This window comes from Lissotriton vulgaris, chromosome 7 (genome assembly GCF_964263255.1).
Source record: "Lissotriton vulgaris chromosome 7, aLisVul1.2, whole genome shotgun sequence".
Taxonomy (NCBI): Eukaryota; Metazoa; Chordata; class Amphibia; order Caudata; family Salamandridae; genus Lissotriton; species Lissotriton vulgaris.
In genome coordinates, this window is record NC_141695.1 from 913,678,409 (window position 1) to 913,696,740 (window position 18,332).

Here is an 18,332-nt window from a genome sequence, read left to right on the forward strand (position 1 = left end):
TTAAGTGAAAACAGTGCATAGAAGTACAAAGCAGCAACTGCATTTATCTGGTCATGACGGACTGGGACAAAGTCACAGGTTCAGGCTGACTGAAATGGAGCATGGGCCAGATACAGGGTCCTAGTTAGTTTCATTGAACAAGGTACCTTAAATCTGGGTTACAGAGCTTTGCGAGATCTTGCATCGAGAATGCTTCACACAGCAGGAAGCAGCAGTTCTGAGGAGCTGCAGGGATCTGCGTCAGGGTACATCACGCAGTGGTGGTTTCGACATGGAGTTGCAATGTGATGCGTTTTGCTGCGTCGGTTCTCCTTGGATGACAGTTGCGCTAGCAGAGCAATTTCAAGCGGAATTCCAAGGATCCTAGACTGGGGTGGCACCACTTTGAGAGTAATACTCACAATAGGTAGAGTCTAGGTGATGGGTTCAAGGTGGTAGGAGCCTTTTTTGTCCCTGAGGATCTGAACAGGAGGCCATCAACTAGCCCCCTGAGTCACTCTGGTGGTCATGGGATCAAGATGCAGGTCTAGTGTTACAATTAAGGCAGCAGGGCAACAGGGCAACAGGGCAGCAGAGTAGTAGGTCTTCCTGCAGAGAAGCACAGCACTTATTCTGAATCTTCCACAGGTCCAGAGGTGCACTGAAGATTTTGGTCTGAGGACCCAATATTTATAACTGTGCCAGCTTTGCAGCATGAGAAGGGTCTGCAGGTTTCCACTGCCAGAGGCATCTGGAGTTTTCTACCTCTCTGCCCTGGCCCCTGCTTGTCTGCTAACACAAAAGACTAGTCTCAAACCCTTTGTGAGTGTGCTCAGGCAGAGGCATTGTGATGTGACAGCTCCTCCCGCTCATCAAGTTAGAGATGGCCCTTTCTGCCAACACTTATTTCCCCTTTGTCTCACTGTCTGGGAGCAATACACAAAGACCATCTACCAGCTATACTTAGTCATGATGCTGAGGATACAGGCTGCAGGCACCAAATGGTTAGGACAGAAAATGGCAAATTTCTAAAAGTGTTTTTTCAGAATGGTGACTTAAAATCCAACTTCACCTTTAAAGAGGGTTTTAAATTACAATTCCTTAGACACCAAACTTGACATTCCTACTTACTACCAATTGAAAGTTATCAATTATTAAATGTAATAAGTAACCCAATTTTACCCTATGCAAGAAGTAGGCATTGTAGTAGTGAAAAACACATTTAAGAGGTTTACACTACCAGGGCATGTAAAACTAAAATGTTGAACGTTTTAAATCGACTGTACTCTCTGGGAAGAGTAGAGCCTACCCTAGGGGTGACTTGTATGTATTAAAAAGGAAGGTTGAAGCCTGGCAAAAGGTTTATTTTGTCAGGTTAAAATGCAGTTTTGACTGCACACACAGGCTGCAATGTAAGACCTGGGACATGCTCAAAGGGCTACTTAGGTATGTGGCACAATACGTGCTGCAATCTCACTAGTAGCATTTAATTTACAGGCTCAGGGTACATGTAGTAACACTTGACTAGGGCCTTACATGTAAATTAAATGTGCCAATTGGTTGCAAGCCAATTTTACTATGTTCAAAGGCAAGCACTTTAGTACTTGTTAGCAGTTGTAATGTGCACATAGTCCGAAGGCAAGCAAAAATGAAAGGCCTGACCACACTATTGTGATGCATGCGGTTTCATAGATGAAAGATCACTGCGGTCCCGCCACCGCCAAACTGGAATTCTTTACCATGGCGGGAGAGGGCCAATACTTCTGTCTGAGGGCGGTCTGCCAGTTTGACCGACAGCCCAATTACGATGTGCCTTTCTGACGGCATGACTGTGGCAGACCAACCACCACATCTGAGCTGTCACCTTCTTTTTGCTTCCCACGTCCTGTGCCACCATGGGTTAATTGTACACGTAACACTGCTCCTGCTCCGGCTTATTGACTTCCCAAACCCACACTGTGATGGATGCAACCGATGATAAGCCACATTTTTACCTGTTTCCATCGATTCCTCCACAAATAGATGCCTCGCCATGGGCCAAACATATTTTTGTACCCATTTTCTAAATTGGCCTCAATGTATGATACAATTACAACTCTATGATGTCTTCTTTCGCCTGGTCACTAACACTATACAGGCACACTCTACAAAAGTTGACAGGTGTTCCCATCTCCTAATCATGATAATGATGTGTGCATTAAATGGCCTCACAAAACAGCACCTCCTCATCAAGATCACACCTATTGATCTCTGTGACACCCTCACATTGCTCACATGCAAGGTCCTGTCATGATATTAAAGATAAATCTGTATGGATGTGTCATCAAACTCAAACATACCTTCTCCCCTAAATCTCTGTAATGGATTCTCAGACATCACCACCTAAAAAAGGTAATGTCAGGGAAATGGGATTCCAAATAATCAGTGTGAGAGGCATTCAACGGGCACAATATAAAGACTGCAGAATATGTTGGCCTCTACCAGGGGCACATGCCTCAAAACCTCTATGTGCACAGGACCCATGGCTTGAAGTATATCAGAGGCAACCAGTAGCATAACCAAGTGCTATGCATATGTGGGTAGTGTGTAATTGCAAGTCATGAAAGCAAACAAAGCACAAACTGCATTTATCTCACAATAATATAAAGTAGGTGTAAGGTACACATAAAAAAATGGGCACATGTCAATTCAAATTCCTAATAAGGTATGACAAGTGAACCCACTCTATGTGTGGATGGACAAATAACTAACTTGCAAATATCAAACCCATAGCCAACCTATATCATAGGAAGCACTGCAAGCTAAATGATATTGACATTGGCAAAGCCAAGCTGAAATGCTTACCATATGAAATAAAACCCACAGCTATGATAGCCCCAATATGATTTCATCCCACATATCCATCCATTGAATGTTTCCCTTTGTCCTGTGTGACAACAGCACTGATTCCAAGGTCATATCACACTTCAAATTGATGAGCAATCAGGGTGTAACAAACACAACTGGAGTCACACATCACAAAGTATCCAATAGCATTAAATAGGTAGAAAAGTAATGGCATGACATAACAAAGCAAATGTTCTATTTTGGGAAAAAACAATTTCTACTAGTAAACCAAAGGCCAATGGCCAGTCAATTTTCACATAGGGGCTGAATTTGATGTTGGTCAGACTGCACACGGTCAGGTTGTCAGTGGAGGTCCAACAGCCACATGGGGTGACCGCCAGACTACAATCCAGGCAGTTGAACCCTAAACTGTCAGGGGGAAGGCTGCCACCTCTGACATGATCAGTGATCCTGTCGGGCTGTGGTCAGAATTGAAATCCCAAATGGAGGCGGTGCTGAGGCAAGCACCACTGTCAGAATTACAATATCCCTTTCTGATAGCCTTTTCATTTCTGAAAGACCACCATGAAAAGGCTGTTGGAAACTAATTTAAGGGGCTCAAACAGGACTCCTTTCAATTGTGGGCCACTGTCAAGTGGCCCAGGGGGTACAGGTAGTGCCCACACGCACATTCATGCACCATGTGCCATGCACCACGTGGTGCATGTAGGTGCAATAAGTGGTCCTTTACATGAAGACTTGTGCTGCAGCACTTTTCCTGTCACTGTTGAATCACAACTTACCAATGGGAAGTGTTGTCTACTCACTGCATAAAGAGTGCACTGTGTGCCATGTCACATGTAATAGGGCCAGCATCACATGAGAGACAGTAGTGAAGCCACACAAGGAAACCACATTGCCTGTTTGGTGCAATTGTCACCCGCAACATTAAACAACATGAGCTTAGTAATCACTATACTCAGCCATGTGTCTGCTCGAGACAGTACATTGGTAGTGGACTGGACTCTGCTGTGTTCCTGGTCAGAAACACAGAAGGGACAGCACATCAGCATGAACATACTACCAGACCTGCACTAAAAGTAACTCTTCTTGTCCGTTGCACCTGGGCCATCCCCAATAATGATGGGGAAATGCCTGCGTGTAACACACAAAGTTGGCAATGTAACATGTATGACTCTGGCCAGGACTCACTCCCTTGTCACTGTTGTCAGGCCCTCAACTGCCCATAAGGCTCCGGGTAGGCCACTGCCAGTATGGGCGCCATTAGGGTGTGTCAGGGTCCGGCGTGTGTCCTACCCACGTTGGGAGGTCAGCCCGAAATGGGCCTCCATGATCTTTCGGGTCCAGCACCTCAGGTCCTCTCACCTCTTATGGTAATGGACTCTGTGTCGGCAATAGCCCCCAGGTTCCTCACCTTCTGGGAAATGACTTTCCAATAGACTGCTTCTGATGGGCATTGACCTGTATCTGGACAATAGATAAATACACAGATTATAACTGCACGTTTTAGGATATCTGTTTGTTTGACCTACATTTTGTATTCACCTAGCACAAGCATTAATCAATATTTAACACATTACACTATCATCAACCCTAGTCATGACCTACACTGGATAAGCCTGCCCACAAACATCATGTAGCTCAGGGCCATCCTACATGTACTGTGAAGGGAGCTACTATGAAACATAGCTCACTAATATGACCTTCTGAAGGGTAAACTACTTGTGCATGACTGTACACACACCTTTACAGCCATGCTCATTGCCTTTATGAATAAGGTCCTTACAGCCTGACACCATAGTATAGACTACACCCTAAGACTTAGGTCACATATTGTATCACAGAGAGCTTCCTATCTGGGGGTGTGTGGACATGTGGACATGAATTTGTGTGGTATGTACCGCCATCACAGGACACACCTTTTGCCATATGTGGCACTGTTACAAGGATGACATTTAACATACCATTGTATGTCCTGGTTGATTATAACTAGGGCTCCCGGTGTTATGGTATTTATTTTTTTGCCATTTTATCTGTACTTATCCATATTTATTTCCAGTTTTGTGGAAAAATTAAGCTGAAATTAGTATATTTCCACATTTATTTAACCGAAAAATATGCCCTCATGCTTGAATGTCTGCCAGGTTTCAGTGCTGTGAACACCCGCAGAAGATAAATCAATTCCCTTACATGAAAATATGCAAATTTCAGTATTAACCTTGTGCATATCTACTGCTGTTAATGCATCTTTACTAGCATTACTTTCTTTTTTAACCCCCTTAACTATTTATCCGCACATCTTTTGGCCTGGCTGTCATTGCAGAAAGTATTTAGAATTACTCAAATGGCTATCCAATTTCCATTTTTATCCGCATTTAAAAATGAATACAGACATGAAAGTAAATGTTTTCTGTTTGTAATTATCTGTAAAACAGAAAACAGGGAGCCTTAATTATAAGGAAGTTGGTGATTCACATATCATATCTCTTCTGCAGTAACCAACTAACTCCACTGTTAATGTGTCAATAGGTCTGTACAATGCAAGCATTACTTATGGAAAAGGGACAACAGACTTGTGGGGGTAAAGGACCTGTCATAAATAAATGACAATTGACAATGTCGGTCAATGGAAAGAAGTATGAGGTCAGGGGGTTGCCTCAGTCAACATTCCAAATGTAGTACATCTAAAAGTAATCAGGGCTACTATTAGTTCAGAAAACTCATTTTTGGATCAACCAAGTGTCTGAAGGTCCATAGGGAGATTACTCTGTGCATCAGTTATATTGTCATGGTAACTCTGCAGAGCTTGGCCCATGGCCCATAATGGGGACAACTCATTGTCAGGCCTTGTTCTCTGCAGCCTGAGCATACTGACCCAAATACAGATCACATTTCCATTAATTCAATACATAACAGTACATCTTGTGGCCATCCAATAAGTGACCTCAAGGTTGTGTGGCACTTTGAAGGGGTGTGAGAGGGATAGCTAGCTCCCAGCCAACAGTTTAGCAAGCCCGGATCTGGGCTGAGTGATATGTGGGACTGTACACATAACCAACCTCATCCTCCAGTGCTTTTTGCAGTACACATATACAGATCATGCTGTAAAGCCTATATAATTCTTCGCACATTTACCGTGATCTGATTAGCAAATATATCATATGTACCCATGGAAAGTATACATGCATAAATATGTGCACGCAGCAAAAGTAGGATATAGGATTTATCACAGGTTACATCAGAATGGTGAGGTTAAGAACACAAAGTACGCTAGATACTCAATCTATTGCATGCCTGTCCTTTGTAGGGTGCAAAAACAACAATTGATGGACAGAATGCAGAACAATGTCATACATTCACCCCAGTACAGAGATCTGGGCCTAAATCCATTGTTTCTTTGCTCTCCACACCACCCCAGTTCAAACATGGCCATATGCAAGTCAGCCTTGACCCTGTGCCTCATGGGAACAGTCCAGCCCGAACTGCCAAACCATGTCTTCCCTGGACCGGAATCAAGCATCCTAGGACCGGTTTCTGGCTATCAGCCGTCATCCGCCAGGATAGCTTGACTCCATTGATGTGGAGAGCACGGGACTCACATCTAAGCATACCCGTCCCACTCGGGGTGACAAATGCAAAAACAACAATTGATTGACAGAATGCAGAACAATGTCATACATTCACCCCAGTACAGAGATCTGGGCCTAAATCCATCGTTTTTTTGCACTCCACACCACCCCAGTTCAGACATGGCCATATGCAAATCAGCCTTGACCCTGTGCATCATGGGAACAGTTCAGCCCAAACTGCCAAGCCATGTCTTCCCTGGACCGGAATCAAGCATCCTAGGACTGGTTTCTGGCTATCAGCCGTCATCAGCCAGGATAGCTTGACTCCAGTGGTGTGGAGAGCACGGGACTCACGTCTGAGCATACCCATCCCATTCGGGGTGACAAATGCAAAAACAACAATTGATGGACAGAATGCAGAACAATGTCATACATTCATCCCTGTATAGAGATCTGGGCCTAAATCCATCGTTTTTTTGCCCACCACACAACCCCAGTTCAGACATGGCCATATGCAAATCAGCCTTGACCCTGTGCCTCATGGGAACAGTCCAGCCCGAACTGCCAAGCCGTGTCTTCCCTGAACCGTAATCAAGCATCCTAGGACCGGTTTCTGGCTATCAGCCATCATCAGCCAGGATAGCTTGACTCCAGTGGTGTGGTGAGCACGGGACTCACGTCTGAGCATACCCATTCCACTCAGCTGTCCGTCAACTGTTGTTTTTGCATTTGTCGTTTGTAGGGACCACAACATGTTGCAACAGTAATCGGAATTCCCTCTGATACTCAGAAACACATTGTAGTCTGTGGAAATGGAAAGGATGGAGTTAAACAGACTATACAAATCTACGTGAGATATTTACCGGGTCCTTTGGTGAGCCATAGAATTGGCCATATAGGTGAAGGACCCCTTCTACAAGGTTCTCCAGCTCCTCTGGAGAGAAAGCAAGGATCTTCACACCCACTTGGCCTGCAATAATTCTTCCCAGAGGTGGAGAAAAACCGCTACGTTGGAGGACGTGTTTATAGCAGCACTGTCTAGAGCCAAGTGAGTTATGTTTCAAACTGCAGTGTACATGTATGCCATGTAAGTGGTCATCAGCACAGACAGACACAGCCATTGTGCTGCGACTGTCACAATTGCCAACATTTGCCTATGGCTGTGTCTGCCGTGGGCCAACCCACCTACCACGCTGTCAACGTCTGCCGGCGGTGGGAGGCTCAGAGTGTCCTAAATGCGAGGTCAGGCATCTGCCATGTTAGCGTTTGGAACTACAGTATTGGTGACTGTTAAATGCATCACCAGCACTACATATTAGTTGTAACATGTGTACATGATGTACTTATGGCTCTATAATCTGCTTTACCCAAACATAAGTGTAGTTCATTACTGTGTGCAAATTCTACATTACCGAGGTGCACTGTACACTGACGATGATAGTATTTTAGGAGTACAATTCAAACTTTACAATATGAGGGTACTCATGATACATTTTAGGCTGTTTAATGTGTGCATTTCTGTTACAGACCCATGGTAAGACCACAATAGGGATTATAGATGGGTGTTGGGCAGTTGACAATTGTTATGTGAATTATGTGTAATACTTTTAGAACAGGTTACGTTTTCTCACATTACTTTTGGCTTACTCTACATATATGTTACTCTAAACACTGTGACCATTGTTCAAAACTGTTTCCACTCCACACATAGGTACCCTGGGAGAGGTAGGGAAGAATAGTCTCAAGTGCATCCCCCATTTCCAGACCTTCAGACCATGGAAGAAAGGAATGTCATCAAGAAGTTTTGTTAAAATAGACAAACAATACAGGATTTTATATCATCAGTTGGAACCTGATCTCCTTCCTCAAAACACTAATCCCACTGGTGGCGGCCTCTGCACAATGAAGGTGAGGGGGTGGATGGAGGGTAGGAGGAGAAGATTGTGGGGGGATTTGAGGGTAAAAGTAATATTTAAAAAACTTACCTTTCGCTGCCCTAACGGCCGCCTCTGTGCTTCACTCCCGGCAATCTCTGGGAAGGCACAGGCTTCCCAGCCACTCCAGATGCTGCTCTTCTACTTTGAAGTATCACCATGAGTGGTGTGAGTGGCTTGGTCTGCCGCTCAGACACTGCCTCGGAGCCTGCGTCTTTTCTCCATCCCGGCTGTGAACACAGCAGGTTTGGAGTAACTGAAGTGCGTATGTCTGTTTGGCCTTCCTAAGACGGCCTGCCAAACTTACTTCTAAGTGCCCATTACTCCTGCCTGTCGTGGCCCAGACCTGCCCCGTATGCTTGCACCGTCAGCCAGAGCCCATCAGAGAAAAATACAATTACATTATTGTTTTAATATTTTATTTTTCTGTAACAAACACTGAACAGTGGGGCAACACTCCTCCGCCATTACAGAGGAGCTGTCCCTGATTCCCACATGTATTCCATCTATTGTGAGACTTATGGCAGTATTGCATTTCCAGGTCTCAGGTTCCTTCCAGTACACTGTGCTATATCTGGTTGTATTCCACAACCAATGTTTAGTGGTGTACTACAAGATGTGCTTTCAGCAAAGATGAAACACATTGACAGCTACATCCAGTCCCCCAGACGTGAGGATATAGCAAATGTGAAGGGGGATTTCTATGGATTTGGTCACATCCCACATGTGTTTGGAACAATTGATGTCACCCACATTGCTTTAGTGCCACTGCAAGTCAGCAGACAAGGTTATTGGAACAGGAAGCACTTCTGTTCTATCAACTTGCAAATTGTATGCTTATCAGATTTCTTCATCTCAAACATCTGTGCCCAATTCCCAGGATCAGCCCATGGTTCCTTCAACAGTGGAACAGCACCATTTCCCCGTTGATGTCACAAATCTACCGGAGAGGGCATGGCTTGTTGGTAAGTCTGATCTGTCATATCTATTGTGTGGGTGATGTCAGGTAGTATGATCAGAAAGTGTGTATCTATTTGTTCCACCTAGGTCTGTCTTCCATCTAGGACTCTCAGCGCATCCCAACCATCCATGGTGGTTGGCAACACTGAGTAATCCAACAATGCCAGGAGAAGTCTACTTCAATGAGGCCCATGGAAGAATAGGGCGGCCAGTGGGGCGGGCTTTTGGGCTCCTGAAGGCTAGATTCAGATGTCTGAACAAGACGGAGGGAGCCCTCTTCCACTCACCTGGGAAGGTGTTTAATATCACTGTGTTTTGCTGCATTCCCCACAACATTGGCCTGCAATGGAACATCTCATATATCTCGGAGGATGAAGACCATGAAGTGACTTTGAGTGAGGATCCTGAATGCCAAATTATGATAGTGATAAAGAGGAAGGAACAGACGTGTGTCAAGATCTTATTGACAACTTCTTCTCATGAGTATAATTATGTTACGAGATGTCATGACTTACACTACCAAAACAACTCTTTTTGTGATGATGTGAGGGGTCCGTTTAGGGAAAATATTAGGAAGCTAAAGCTCTGGCAAATTCTGGTGAAAGGTGTTTGTGGAGAAAGGCTTTGACATAAGCTCACTTTGTTGGTGTTGCTTTGTTTAGCTTAGATTTTTGTCATGGACTGTGTACTCCAGAAGTTGCGTCAAATGTAAGGTTTCATAGCTGATCTATTTTTTGTTTCTGTTTGAGGTACCTTCACCATGTCATTTTCATTTGGACATTTCAGAGTTGTGACATTAGCAGGTATATGATGCTGTTTGGATGTTCAAAGTGGACATGCATTGTTCCTGGGAATGACTGTCACAGACTTTGGTTGAAAAAAGTCCTATACCAAGACAGCTTGTGCAGTGATGGGGTGGAATTAATTAGGAATCTATTAGACATGTTCCTTGTTGTGTTTTGGTCGTAATGCAATAAATGTGGCATCGTGTGCGCCAATAAAATGTTCTTGTGGGCTAAATCATGATTGTCTCCCTTAACATTGGCTAAATCCTCATACTATGGGCACTGTATGTAGTTGTTGATGTGTCTCCTCATTGTAAGCCAAAATGTTTGTGGCACATCACTGACATTTGTTTGTGACATTCCACAAGATGGTACAATACTGGATTGAAAGGGCCCTGTCATCAAAAACTGTTATACTGCCATGCGTATTTTCATTGGTTAAAATAATGTGGTATTCCTTTAGTGAGCTAGGCGAAATGGCTCCAGCTGATGACATAGACAAATTTTATTTTGCCTATTCAATTGAAAATTGTCTGATGTATCCTCTCCTTCCATGTTGTTAAGAACACCACCTGAAAATGTGGTAACTGGCATGGAATTTTTGAGTCATGTATGATTTACTATGTTTCTGACATCATGGAATCCTACGATTGGAAAAATTGAATAAATATGTTATTAGACAATACACTTGTATGTATGTGTTGGTGTGACATGGTTGTGATCATTAGTTAAACATTGTATACCTGCAACATTTCCATGCTTACACAAGTATCTAGTTTTGGCATTTTGAAGTTCACACAGCAGTACATATATGATGCTAGAGGTGAGAGATACTACAGCAGGCAATGAGTTTCTGACTAGTGTTTTTATTACATTGAACAAGGAGAAAATAAACGTAAAAAAACAAACAGGGAAAACCAAAAGTGAATAAGTCAGCCATGCTGATTGTAACCAAAGTTGTAGATGTCAAATTGTTTGAAGTCCAAAGTCAAAAATACTACTCCCATCAGAAAGGGAAAAGTGTCCTGAAATAGTCTGCAAAGTTAATGTGTTGCACACACTGGAGGAAATTAGGTGTGAAGTTTCTTGCTGGTGGTGGTCCTGCCATCTGCACCTCCTGGATGTTTAAGTGGATGTCCCCTCTTGCGTGGGAGGGAGGGATCCTCTGCTGCTAAAACAGGGGTCTGTACAGACGTGTCTTCCACTGACAGGACCTCCCTTCCTGTGGCTGCCGCAGATGTAGATGGGCTGGATGTAGTTGGACCTCAGAAAGAGGTAGATAGTGGTAGAAAATCCCTGCAGAGGGTGATGTTGGTTTTTGCAGCTCCCTAATGAGCTGGCCCATGTTGGTGCTGTGAATTGTCAGCACCTCGTATATGTTCCTCTGTGGCTGTTGTTTTTCCCGGATTTCTAATAATACCTGGCCCATCACGTCTTTAGACTCCTTGTAGGCTCCTAAGTCGTGTGAGTGTCCTGAGTGGCCTTATTCAGGGAGTCCACAGTTACCCTCCTATCATCCCTGACCCCATGGGCCTGTGCTCTTGTCCCAGGCTGTACCCTCCCACTGGTTCATGGTTCTTCAGTGACTGGGTTGGTGAATGTAACCTCAGGATCCAGGACTGGGGGCACAAGATGTTAGTGAATGTGCTAGGTACACAGGTTTCGGGGACTGGGGTTGGCTGACGTGCTGGTGTGGACTCAGTGAGGCTCACTGTTGCCATCTGCCAAGTCTAAACAGATGTGCCAGGAAGATCATCCACATCCACATCTGCAGAAGTGTTGTCATCACTGAAGGCTTCATCCAGAGTTGGTTTGGATTTCCAACCTCTGCCCAGGTGCTATGCCAGATTGTGGCATTAAACTAGCTAAGAAGACATTTGGAGACATTCAATACATGTACTAGAAGTGAGCTGCTCATTACATGTTCTGATATGTTGTATTTTAGATTTAAAGTTAAAGTTTGTAGATATATATATATATATATATATATGTATAGCGCACCATATCACCTGTGAGGGTATCCAGGCACAGGGATAGGCATGGGGAGATTAAGTGATTTGTAGGGATGTGCGTAGTTCACGAAGTAGAGCTACGCGAAGGGCACTTCGCACTACGCGAGCTACGCGTAGCACTACGCGAACTGCATAGTAGCATGTTCGCACTGTGCAAGATGTCGTTTTCAATGATTGCACAGTGCAATCATTGAAAACAGCATCTTGCACAGTGCAAGCTGTTCTTTTTTGCCGCCCGAGTAGATTTTTACTCGAGCTGCTGCTTTCTCAACACAGACTGGTAGTTTCTCACCTGACCTCCCCTCGTTGAGAATCTTGCAGGGAGGTTTATTTTCCATGCTCGCGATCGGCAACTTGATGTTGCTGATTGGGAACAAGGAAAAACTCTTGCGAGGATGTCATTATGCTTGCTCGCAGTGGCCTACTTGACGTTGCGGACCACAAGCAAGCAAAAACTGACCGCTGCACTACGCTACGCATATTTGCACTGTGCTACGTGCAGTCCGCGTAGTGCGAAGTTGCGCAATTTTCACAAACTACACGAGCGTAGCGTAGTGCTTTGCCCAGAGTTAGTGATTTGCCCAGAATCACAGGGTGTTGCGGCATTACCGAGGCTCAAACCCAGATCCTCAGCTCCCAAGTCAGCAGCTCAGCGCCACATCCTCTACCCTCATTAGGAAAGAACATTCAATATCTCAAACATGCAAGGCAAGGCAATGGAGAAGTAACAAGTGTATTTCACCATTCCAAGGCCTAGTTGTGTACAATACAGGTGAACACACAATTGGTTGTATATTTCGCATTAGTCATCATTTGAGCAGTGCAGAGTTAATGGGTCACCTACTACTTCTACTCAGCTGATTTACCTACATTCTTTACAATTATTTGAGGTACACACTTGGGGGCCCATTAGGATGGCGGGCGGATTGCCCCCGCCAGGCTGGCGGTAGCCACCGCCAGCCTGGCGGGGGCAATCCGCCCGCCATCCGCACCTAAATACCCCCCGCCATATTAGGATGGCGGGGGTACCGCGGCGGACAGAAAGTCAGTCCGCCGCTTTTCCACCCCGGTCGCCTTGTGGCCAGGGTGGAAAAAGATTAATATGGTGGCGGTGTCTATGAGACACCGCCAGCCATATTAGGATGGACTTAGGGAGATGCCGCCAAGGAAAGGCATGCAGTCTTCACTCTAGGGGCCCCCTGTGGGCCCCCAGAGTGAAGGAGAGGTGGGGGCTGCACACGGGGGGTACCTGTGGTACCCCCCTTCATTTGCATATACAGAGCGGCAGGCACCGCGCGATGCCTGACGCTTTGTTTATGCAAATGCATTAATGCATTTATAGCATTGTGGCGGGCGGTGCAGAGAGCACCGCCCACCACAATGCTATAAATGCAGGATGTGCCCACCACTGTGGCGGGCACATCCTAATACCCCCCACGGGACCCCCGCCCTAATGGTGAGCTGTCCCGAATTCCGTCAGGATGGCGGGAGGACAAAGTCCGCCCGTCATTCTGATGAGCCCCTTGGTATGGTGTCACTCATGCCATCAAAAGTTTCAGTAGAGGAGACCAGGACCACATCAAGCTAAGTAGGCATAAATGTCTCTGAGTAGAGCATTGTATGTAGATTGCTCAGGCCATGAGAAGTGAGCAGCAGTTGTTACATGTAAGACAAATGAAAATAGGCAAAACCACTATTGCATTTAGTTTTGAGGTAAAGAAACAGGGCTTTATGTTAGTTGTAGTCATTTCAAAATCTACTTGCCAGCACTCGCCAACTGGTTAGAGTAACATACATGTTGCAAAAATGCAGTTGGGCTGAACCGTACATTTATATATTGACACATATCATGGCTCCTGGGATGATGATTTTATAGTAATACACTTACAAACAGCATTGCAATATGTGGCATGTAGTGAAGATTGATACATTTGATATTATATGCAACAATGCACATTGCAACTGCAAACATCTCTGATACTTTGAGTATTGCATGTTAAAGAAAGTAGATAGATAACTTAACAGCAAAAGGTGAAATGAGAGCAGAGACATTGAAGTGTTGTGACAGTTAATGAGGTGTAACTTACCAGACGCCACTCCCCCAGCTATTCTTGTCAAGCACTCAGAAAAAAGGATGGTGTAGACCTTCTCTTCCCAAGGAAAAGTTGTAATGGGGGCTGGGAGGACCACCACCATTCTTCTGAGGCAACAGGTGGTGCTTGGAGGCCAGGTTGTGGGCCTTCATCCTCTGGTTGTGCCACGTCTTTATAATGTCTGCCTTTGTGCGCAGGGTGGTATCTTCAGCATTCACTTGGTTGACTGTCTTGGACCACAGTTCCCTTTTCCTACTGAGAGGAGAATGTTGGACTTTGGCTCCAAACAATTGTGGCTCTATTCTTATGATTTCATCTACCATAACTGACAACCCAGCCTCTGAATAATGCAAATTTTTTCGGGGAAATTAAAGTAGGTGACAATGACTAACAAATAACACTAAAAAGTGTGTAAAGAGTTTTTAATTAGGATTGGGAAAAAAGGGAAACCTAATGATGCCAGTTGCTGCTCTGAGGTGTTGTGCTGCTGTGTAGAAGCGAAGGATCATGTTCTGGGATGGGGTGTGTTTTACAGTGTAATTTGCAGGTGTGTACACTTGTCCAATTGATATCAGCAGTGCAGTTTTTGAATCCATCAAATAGCCACTGTTCTGGTGCTTTTCTGACTGTGTGCCATGGCATCAGCAGCCGTCGGGGAACCACCGCAATGGAACCACCAGTACAACTTTAATCTGTTCTGTGGGAAACTATGGCTCTGGCATTGCAGTTCGCCACAGCCCACCCGGGAACAACTCCGACAATGGTCTGCAGTTCTGGCATCATGCATTGTAATACGGTGGGCAGAAGACCACCGGCTCAGCTGTCTTTTTGGGACTACTGACACTGCGGTACAGCACCAAAACTTGTAATCAGACCTAAAATCAGCAAACAAAAAAAGTAGGATTAAAGGCAAAAAGTTGGGGGAAAACCACACCAAGGATGTCAGGTCCAACAGCGATGAAATAATGATGCGAGGGACTAGAATGAGGTTGATTATGCATGTTTGCATGTGACACATATAATGTAAATCTAACTACAAAGCAATAACAATCTGTATATGGTAGGGTTTCACAGGACCACACAAAAAGGTGGTGGTGAAGAGGGGATACACAATAAATGGTGGGTGTTCACCCTCAAGAGAGAAAGGGTGTGTGGGTGTTACAACATCGAAAGGAGTGGTACAGCTGTAAAGGAGAGAGGGGTAAGATGTTTAGAAGTGAAAGCGATAACTTGAGCGGTGCAAGCAGTATAGGTTTTAAGCTCCTTCCATAGATAGAGAAGGGATGGAGACTGCCAGATCTGGACTGACATTTCTCTTTGCAATTTGGCACTACTTCTTCTCACTGTTAGCAGTGGTATTATTTTCTACTGATTTGCTGCCCTAAGATTCCTAGGCAGTGATGTCAATTATTTGTACTCTGCTTGCCACCTCACTGTCATCTCAGGTAATATTCTGACCCCAACATGTATATTTTGGCCTTTGGTTTACAGAATTATCTTCACAAGGGGTTAGAAATGGGATAACTCCAAGGCCTCATAAGTTGTGTTTCATCTTTCCATTCAGGACCCTTCTCTAAGTACTGCTCCTGGGAGGTTTCCAGAATCGTCACTGAGGAAAGGTCCTTTCAAGATGCGGGTGCCATGAGATTGGTCCTCAACAATCCCCCACTGTGTCTTCAGTTTCCTTGGTTGCCAAATACCACTGGTGCATTTTCATAAACCGTGTGTCCCATCGGTAACTACCAACATGACTCATACATCTTCTGGGAATTGAGTTCTCTAAAAGCAACTTTCATTGCTAATTACTTTCAAATTTCTACGAGAAGAAGTGTCTCGTAGTCTCATCAGTTGGTTCACCATTCAGTCAGCCACTGTGGCATCCTATTTGCGGTGCGTGACCACCGCACCACTGGCGGCCAGTCCCAGCACCGCTAGGGTGGCGGGCGGATGGAAGTCCGCCCGCCATCCTAAGAGACCCCATAGTTTAGAGATGAAGGTCTAAGGGCCCAATTCACAAAGGTAAACTTTTACCTTTTTGAATCAGGCCCTTGGTCGTTAATATACTTTTCAATATAATCGTCTAAACATTCGTCTTTCAAGTTTTGTTATGTTATGTATGGATAATGGTCATGTTTCTTTGTTGTCTATATCAAGGTTAGTTTCTGAAAATGGATTTATCAATAATACAGATTTACCAAACTACTGAACATAGCCTCGCTCCTGGATTCTAAGTTAAAACATGGGGCATAACGGATAAATACAAGCATGTCTTAGATTAACACGTTTGTTTAAGTAGCCAAATCTAAGCACCTTTAATAATGCTGTCTTTAATGTACGCTAATCCATCTTCAGAAACTGTATTTTGTAAACAGTCCCATGCTAGGGAGGTTCCACTGATTTTGAGGGAGGTTTAACTAATCTTTTTTTACATGTTAATATACTGGCCCTGTAACTTGCTTGTGGCTTGTGCTAGTGCCAGCTGAGAAAACCGAGAGTAGCAATTATAGGGATACTGAATGCATGGTATCTCTTAAAAGCTGTGACATGGTTATGTAGATAACCATAACTGGTAAGACATTTTTTGGGGGGTTTAAATAAGGCATACAAATGTAACAGGGCTGGCTTTTACACAGACAGCATCGGTTTTGAGATCCATATTTCATGGTAGCAACTAATCAACTACCTTGAGTCTAATGAACTCTTGGACACCACCCAAACCGACTTTCGTGCACTGAAACTACTCTTCTGGCAGTACTAGATAAAAACAGGTGTGTAGTCGACCAGGGTAGAGCCGCCGACTTGATCCTGTTAGACTTGGCGGTGGCTTTCGACACCGTCTGACACAACCACCTGCTGAAAACCCTGCATGAGAAAGGTGTTAGTTCCAAAGCTCTTCAGTGGCTCTCCTCCTTTTTAACAATCAAACACAGACTATACAGTTGGGCGCCTCCTCTTCAACCCCAGTACCAATAAATACGGTATACCACAGGGATCCTCCCTGAACTCCACCCTTTTTAATGTTTACGAGTCCTCATTAGCTAAAATCAGCGGAAAATGGGGCATCTTATGTCTTATGCATATAACACCCAACTGATGTTTGCTCTTGGCGGACACGATGACACAAGGATCAGTCCCACTAGCTGTCTTTCTGAAATCGCTGCTTGGATGTCCTATCACTGTCTGAAGTTAAATGCAGACTAGTCGGAAATTCTTCATTTTGGTGGAGCACATTCAATTTGGAATGGAACGCCACTTGGTGGCCCTTTTCACTGGGCTATGCCCCTGCCCCCAAACAAGTTGCAAAAAACTTGGGCATTCTTGTAGTCACTGCACTCATCATGCAGGATCATCTACATGCACTCTGTGGGAAGAGCTTTGCAACACTCAGGTTGTTGAAAAGACTCTTCCAATTTATCCCCATAGAGTGCAGAAGAACCATTGTCCAAGCCCTACTCATAAGTAGGGCTCCCGGTTTTATGGTATTTATTTTTTTGTCATTTCCATTTGTACTTATCCATATATATATTTTGCCAACTTTATCTGTAGTTATCCATATTTATTATGGGTAATGTGAAAAAAATAAAGCTGAAACTGGTGTATTTCCACATTTATTTACCCAATAACTATCCAGTAATGTTTGAATGACTGTCAGGTTTTAGTGATATGAACAACCACAGAAGATAAATCAATGCACTTATATAACGATATGCACATTTCAGTATCAGCCTTGTGCATATTTCCTGCTGTTTAAGCTTCTTTACTAAAATATATTTCATTTTCAACACCCTCACCTATCAATCTACACATTTATTGGCCTGACAGTCATGACAAAGTGTATTTAGAATCACTCAAAAAGCACCCAATTTCCTTATTTTATTCACATTTGAAAATAAATACAGACAACAAAATAAATAATTTCTGTCTGTATTTAACTGTGAAAATCTGTAAAAACGGAAAACAGGGAGCCTTACTCATAAGTAGGATGGATTATGGGAATGCTCTTTTTGTTGGCATGGCTGACTATCTTTTCTCTCGACTGAAGCTGGTTCAGAATGCGGCTGCTAAATTGGTATGCAAAAAAAATAAGTATAGCTCAACTTCTGAGTGTATGAGGACACTCCACTGGCTCCGAGTCAGACAAAGAGCTACATTT